The sequence below is a fragment of the Cebus imitator genome, unplaced genomic scaffold, assembly GCF_001604975.1.
Source record: "Cebus imitator isolate Cc_AM_T3 unplaced genomic scaffold, Cebus_imitator-1.0 Scaffold25, whole genome shotgun sequence".
NCBI lineage: Eukaryota > Metazoa > Chordata > Mammalia > Primates > Cebidae > Cebus > Cebus imitator.
In genome coordinates, this window is record NW_016107340.1 from 11,176,635 (window position 1) to 11,182,700 (window position 6,066).

At 39.0% G+C, this 6,066-nt stretch overlaps 1 non-coding gene across 1 annotated transcript; it reads right to left on the reverse strand.

Moving 5' to 3' along the window:
- Positions 1–916: 916 nt before the first annotated feature.
- LOC119470279 lies at positions 917–1,031 on the reverse strand. Its single transcript, XR_005199162.1, has one exon. It is a non-coding gene; the product is annotated as a U5 spliceosomal RNA (small nuclear RNA).
- Positions 1,032–6,066: the final 5,035 nt, after the last annotated feature.

The following is a 6,066-nucleotide window of genomic DNA, read 5'->3' on the forward strand; positions in this document are numbered from 1 at the left end:
TTTATCCCAATCAGAGATTCTTTTTCCCCAATCCTTTTGACAGAGATAATATAAAAAAAGATCTTTTTTCTCTCCTTCATTCAGGCCCAAGTATTTGTTATAAGAATCATCAGTGTTTAAAAATAATTTGGGTTTACAGTGCTGATGTAGATGCTGTGGAGCAGAGATAACATGACAGACACACCCCGGGGTGACTGTATCTTTAGAATTATTGCTTTTTCTCAGCCTTCAGAAATCAGACACTATGGTGCGACTATGGAGTCATATTTCTACCAAGAGACTCCACTTGGCTAAAACAGGAATGGTCATCAAACTCAAGGGGAGCCAGGCCATTGACTGGGCTGAACAACTTACTCCCTTTCCTCAATAATTTACACCCAAAGGCAGAGAAGTGTGGTCGATAGTGTAAGAAACTGGAAATTCAAAGTCATGTAGAGCTGGAATTAGAGTTAACACAAGACAAGACAGAGACTCGTGCAGGCTTCTCTTGTGGGCAAATGTAAGTAAATAATTTGGCAAAGGAAGTCAGTCTTCAGAGAAAAAAATGTGGCAATGGTGCAGAAAAAAGCAGAGATGAGCATCAGTGAGAGTCCAGAGAGGGAAACAGAGGAGGAGGAGATTCAGAGCTTGTTTATCCAGCTCCAAGCCTCATGTGAAAGCAGAACGTAATTTCTTTCTATGGATGTATGCATTATTCAGTACACTTGAGAATTACATTTGATTCGGTCTTAAAAAATAAACTTTTAATTTTGAAACAATTTTAGCTTTGCAGAAAAGTTGCAAAAATAGTACAGAGAATTCCTGTATATTTCTCATCTAATTTTTCCATTGTTAACATACTACATTTCCATGGGATTTTTGTCAAAACTGAGAAACCAACATCATTCCATTATTATTATTACATTATTTTTAAATCAGCCCATCAGAAACAGGGCCTCAAAAAATTGGACTAAGACTCAGAATTTTCCCTCTCCACGAAATCTTTAGTAAAAGGCAAAAGATTTATACGATTTGAAGAGAAACCCAAATATATCATTCCATTATTATTAATGCAATTCCAGCCTTTATTTGGAACCAGTGTTCCTACTAATGTCTTCCTTCTGTTTCAGGAGCCATTCCAGACAGCATATTTAGTTGCTATGTCTCCTTAATCTCTTTTAGTCAGTGATGATCTCTCAGACTTTTCTTGTTTTACATGACCTTGACAGTATTTTGTAGAATATCCCCAATCCAGGTTTGTCTCTAGTTTCTCTCATGATTGGATGTGGGTTGTAAGTTACAGAAAAGAATGCCATAGAAGCTAAGTACCCTCCTCATTACATCACAGCACATCAGAGGTACCTGATATCCACATGACATCACTGGTGAGGTTAACCTTCATCACTTGGATTAAATGGTGTTTGTCAGATTTTTCTAATTCAGTGTTACTATTTTTCTCTTTTCCTGCTCTATTCTTTGGAAGTGAGTCATCATTTCAATGTATTATTCATGGTTCTCCAGAGAAACCAAACCAATAGATTTGTATATACATACAAAACATATATATATATATATATACACACACACACATATATATGTATATATATATACACACACATATATATGTATATACACATACATATATATACACACATGTACATACACATATATAAATATATGTATATATACACATATATGTATATGTACTTATGTGTATGTATATCTATGTAAAAGAGATTTATTTTATGTAATTGGCTCACATAATTTTGGAGGCTGATGAGTCCCAATATCTGCAGAGTGAGTCATCAAGCAGGAGACCTGGAGAGCCCACGGTATAGTTCCAGTCTGAAGGCTGGTAGGCTCAAGACCCAGGAAGAGCCAACATTTTATTTTGAGTCTGAAGACAGGAAAAAACCAAAGTCCCAGCTCAAAGGCAGTCAGGCAGGAAGAGTTCTCTCTTACTCAAGGGAGGATCAGCTCTTAGTTCTATTCAGGCCCTCAACTGATTGAATGAGGCCCACCCACATTAGGGAAAACAATCTGCTTTACTCAGTCACCAATTTATTGTTAATATCATCCAAAAACATTTCACAGAAACACCTAAAACAATATTTGAGCAAATATCTGGGCACCCAGTGGCCCAGTTGACACATAAAATTACTCATCACACACACCATCAAAGTAGGGGCAGGCGGATTAAGCTCTACCTCTTGAAGAAGGAAGTATCTCTAGATATTATGTGGAATTCTTCTGTAAGGAAGATTTGTCTCTTTCCCTCACCAAGTAGGTTTTTATCCCTTGCACCCAATCAAATGTGCCTTAAAATATAAGGCCTAAATGTGTTCGAAGGATAAATAACCCTGCAGTATGGTTTTTCATTTTAAATTTAGGTAGTATACATATTTTCTGCTGCAAGCCTTTCCTCATATCCTATAAAATTTAATGTCTCTTCTGGTTGACTCTTGGTGAACCACTCTCCCCCTATGGGATTTTGGTTTTCCCCAGCTCATCAGTTACTTACTGAGTGGCTACAGTGCACAGGGCTGATGCTCAGCCTAGAGACTCTGATGTTACAAGGAAGTCCCTGCAGTCAAAGCATTTACCACCCAAGCAAAGGTGTAGTTAGGAGATGTGGGCTGAGTTGCAATTTACCACTTTCTCTGATGTTTAAAACTCCTTTGAGCCTCAGCCTCCTCACTTGTCAGAAGAGTGTAATAACCGTAATAATAATAATAATGATAGTTCAACAGTAATAGTAACTCAGTAAAATACTGTTTGTGAGGAAAAACGTAGTTTTTACATTTTTACACAAATGCTAGCTATTGTTCTCAATAACAATTTATTGAGATTGATAAGAATAGATATGTCATCCAGGCTGGAGTGCAGTGGGGCGATCTCGGCTCACTGCAACCTCAGCCTCCCGGGTTCCAGCGATTCTGCTGCCTCAGCCTCCTGAGTAGCTGGGATCACAGGTGTTCACCACCATACTCAGCTAATGTTTGTAGTTTTAGCAGAGACAGGGTTTCACCACTTTGGCCAGGCTGTTCTTGAACTCCTGACCTAAGACAATCCAGCTGCCTAGCCCTCCCAAAGTGCTGGGATCACAGGCATGAGCCACTGTGCCCAGCCAGATATTCTTATCTCTAAGGTTTATAGCTTCAGAAACCAAAGTCCAAGACTATTAAGTTCCTGGCACAGAATCATGCCCGTTGCTATGTGGCAGGGCATATGATCTTTGCATTTTCTTATTTCCGTACCACTGCACTGCAAGAATTGTATACACTCCTGTTTATAAGAGCAGACTGTCTATTAAAAAAATATTCTGGGACACATCTAAAAAGCCATACTATGAGATAGGAAAAAAAAAATAAAAGCTCTGTTTTGCATTTGTCCTGGAAGCTGGGAGAGAACATGTTTTTTGGACATGTTTGGAAATGTACCATAGGTTTTGATTCTTATCCTTGCTCTCCAGGCTTTCTTTTGGGACACTTGAGAGACTATTTTTGGGATTCAGGAAAGCATAATGTCATTTTATTTTTCAAATCCTCAGGGTGCTAGAAGTTTTAAGTCTTATTTCCTAGTCTGACCTTTCATTGCAGCGATTATTTTTTGATATATAATATTCATAATTCATTTTGTTGAAGAGGAGATTTTATTTAATGTCAATAAATATGTATGAGTGTTGGGAGGAACTTACCTGTGCAGTGAGGGCTGGCGAGAATTACAGGGGCCAGTACAGTTAAACAGAATGTGGGGATAACGTCATTGACATCCTTGGTGTAAACCTCATGATTGAGAAAAAGATGGGGATCATCTTCCGCTGAAATTTATCATGAAAAGATTCTCAAAAGCATATTTGAAACAGATGACAAAATTATAAGGACTCAGTTTATTTTATTTGGAAAATAGTATTCCCTTGTGGGAGATCTGGGCTAACAGACTTCAGAATTTTGGCTCTGTTCAAAATTCCCTGACTCACTGGGTGGCTTGGAAAAATGATTTAAATCCACTATCCTGCAAGATAGAATAATGATAATTTGTAACACTGTACTTGGCACTTGAGTGTAATTATGTTAATGGCTAGTGTGTATGTATGATTACTGTGTCAAGCCATATGCCCAGCACTTTACAAGCTGTAACTCTGCATCCTCTAGGAAGCATGTACCATTCTTGTTCTTCTTTCACACATAAGAAAACTGTAGGACCGGGAGCAGTGGCTCATGCCTGTAATCCTAGCACTTTGGGAGGGTGGCTCATGCCTGTAATCCCAGCACTTTGGGAGGCTGAGGCAGATAGATCACATGAGGTCAGGAGTTCAAGACCAGCCTGGCCAACATGGTGAAACCCCATCTATAATAAAAATGCAAAAATAGCTGGGCTTGGGGACGCTTCTGTAATTCCAGCTTCTAGGGAGGCTGAGGCAGAATTATTTGAACCCGGAAGGCAAAGGTTGCAGTGAACTGAGATTGTGCCACTGCACTCCAGCCTGGGTGACAGATAAAGACTGTGTCTCAAAAACAAAGTCAAAAAAGAAAGAAAGAAAATTGTAGTAGGAATTTTTCAGTGTATTGTAACCATCTATTTGCATGTTGGTCTTTTCCTCTGGGCCTGAATTGGTGAGAGTAGGGACTGAATCATCATAGCATCTGTATAGACTCTGGTTCATAGCTATACCAGATCAATAAATCTGATCTAATCTAAACTTTAGAAAATCACCATGTGTAGGATGAAAGGGTGGAAAGATGAGATGAGGAAAGAGCTGAGACTATTTCAATTGTTTAGGCAAAATCAAATATGAATTTATATTTGGATAAAAAAGTAAAAAAGGGGAACATGAAAAGATAAATAGTGATATAAGATTTTAATTAAAAGCAACAATGTAAGCTATCTCTAATAGAGCAATTAATATTTAGAATTATGTTGATGAGATAAAGAACATGTATATTTTATTTAAAAATACCTTCAAGAATATCACAACACATATGTTGTGTTAGTTTTTTGTTATTCTTCACACTCAGTTTGATCTCTGTCCTATGACTGAGCTTGAGAAGTTCCACACTTCTTTGTTGAGAAGTCCCCAGATAAAAATTTCATTGAGTGTTAGAGCTTTAAGCAGTGATTTAAAGAAGAAATACGGTAAACAGTAAGAGGATCATATAAGCTGCATTAGGCTATTCTTGGCATGTGTCCTGTCAGAAACCTAGCCTGTACCTATGAGAGGCATCACTAATCAATAACAGAACTCTTCCTCAATAAGCCTGGACTTGGTCTGGGAATCCTCCTCAACTCAGTACTCCTGGTTCCCACAAAGGACACATTAGAACAGGCGCACAAGTTGAGGACTATTATTCCAGGGTTATTGCGTGGGAATTCTCAAGCTTAGATGCAGGAGAGAGATTGCACTCAATGTGAAGAATAAGAAAAGGGTTGACATAGCATATGTGTTATGATATTCTTGAAGGTATTTTTTAAAAAACATATTTTATTAGAAATGCACTGATTTTTATTTTTAGAGACAGGGTCTTGTTCTATTACCCAGGCTGCAGTGCAGTGGCACAATCATTGTTCAGGGAAGCCTTGAGTTTCTGGGCCTGAGCGATCCTCCCACCTCAGTCTACTGAATAGCTGGGACAACAGCTGAGTGTCACCATGTTCGGCTAATTTTTGTATTTTGTGTAGAGACGAGGTCTTGTCATGTTGCCCACGCTGAATTGGAGTTCCAGGCTCAAGTGATCCTCTCAAAGTGCTGGAATTACAGACTTGAACCACCATGCCCAGCTGGAAATGTACTTTAAAAATGCACTTCTGGGCTGAGCATGGTGGCTCATGCCTGTAACCCCTGCACTTTGGGAGGCCAAGGTGGGTGGATCACCTGAGGTCGGGAGTTTGAGATCAGCCTGATCAACATGGAGAAACTCTGTTTCTATTAAAAATACAAAATTAGACAGGTGTGGTGGCACATGCCTGTAATCCTAGCTACTCTGCAGGCTGAGGGAGGAGAATTGCTTGAACCTGGGAGGTGGAGGTTGCGGTGAGTGGAGATTGCTCCATTGCACTCCAACCTGGGCAACAAAAGTAAAACTCCAA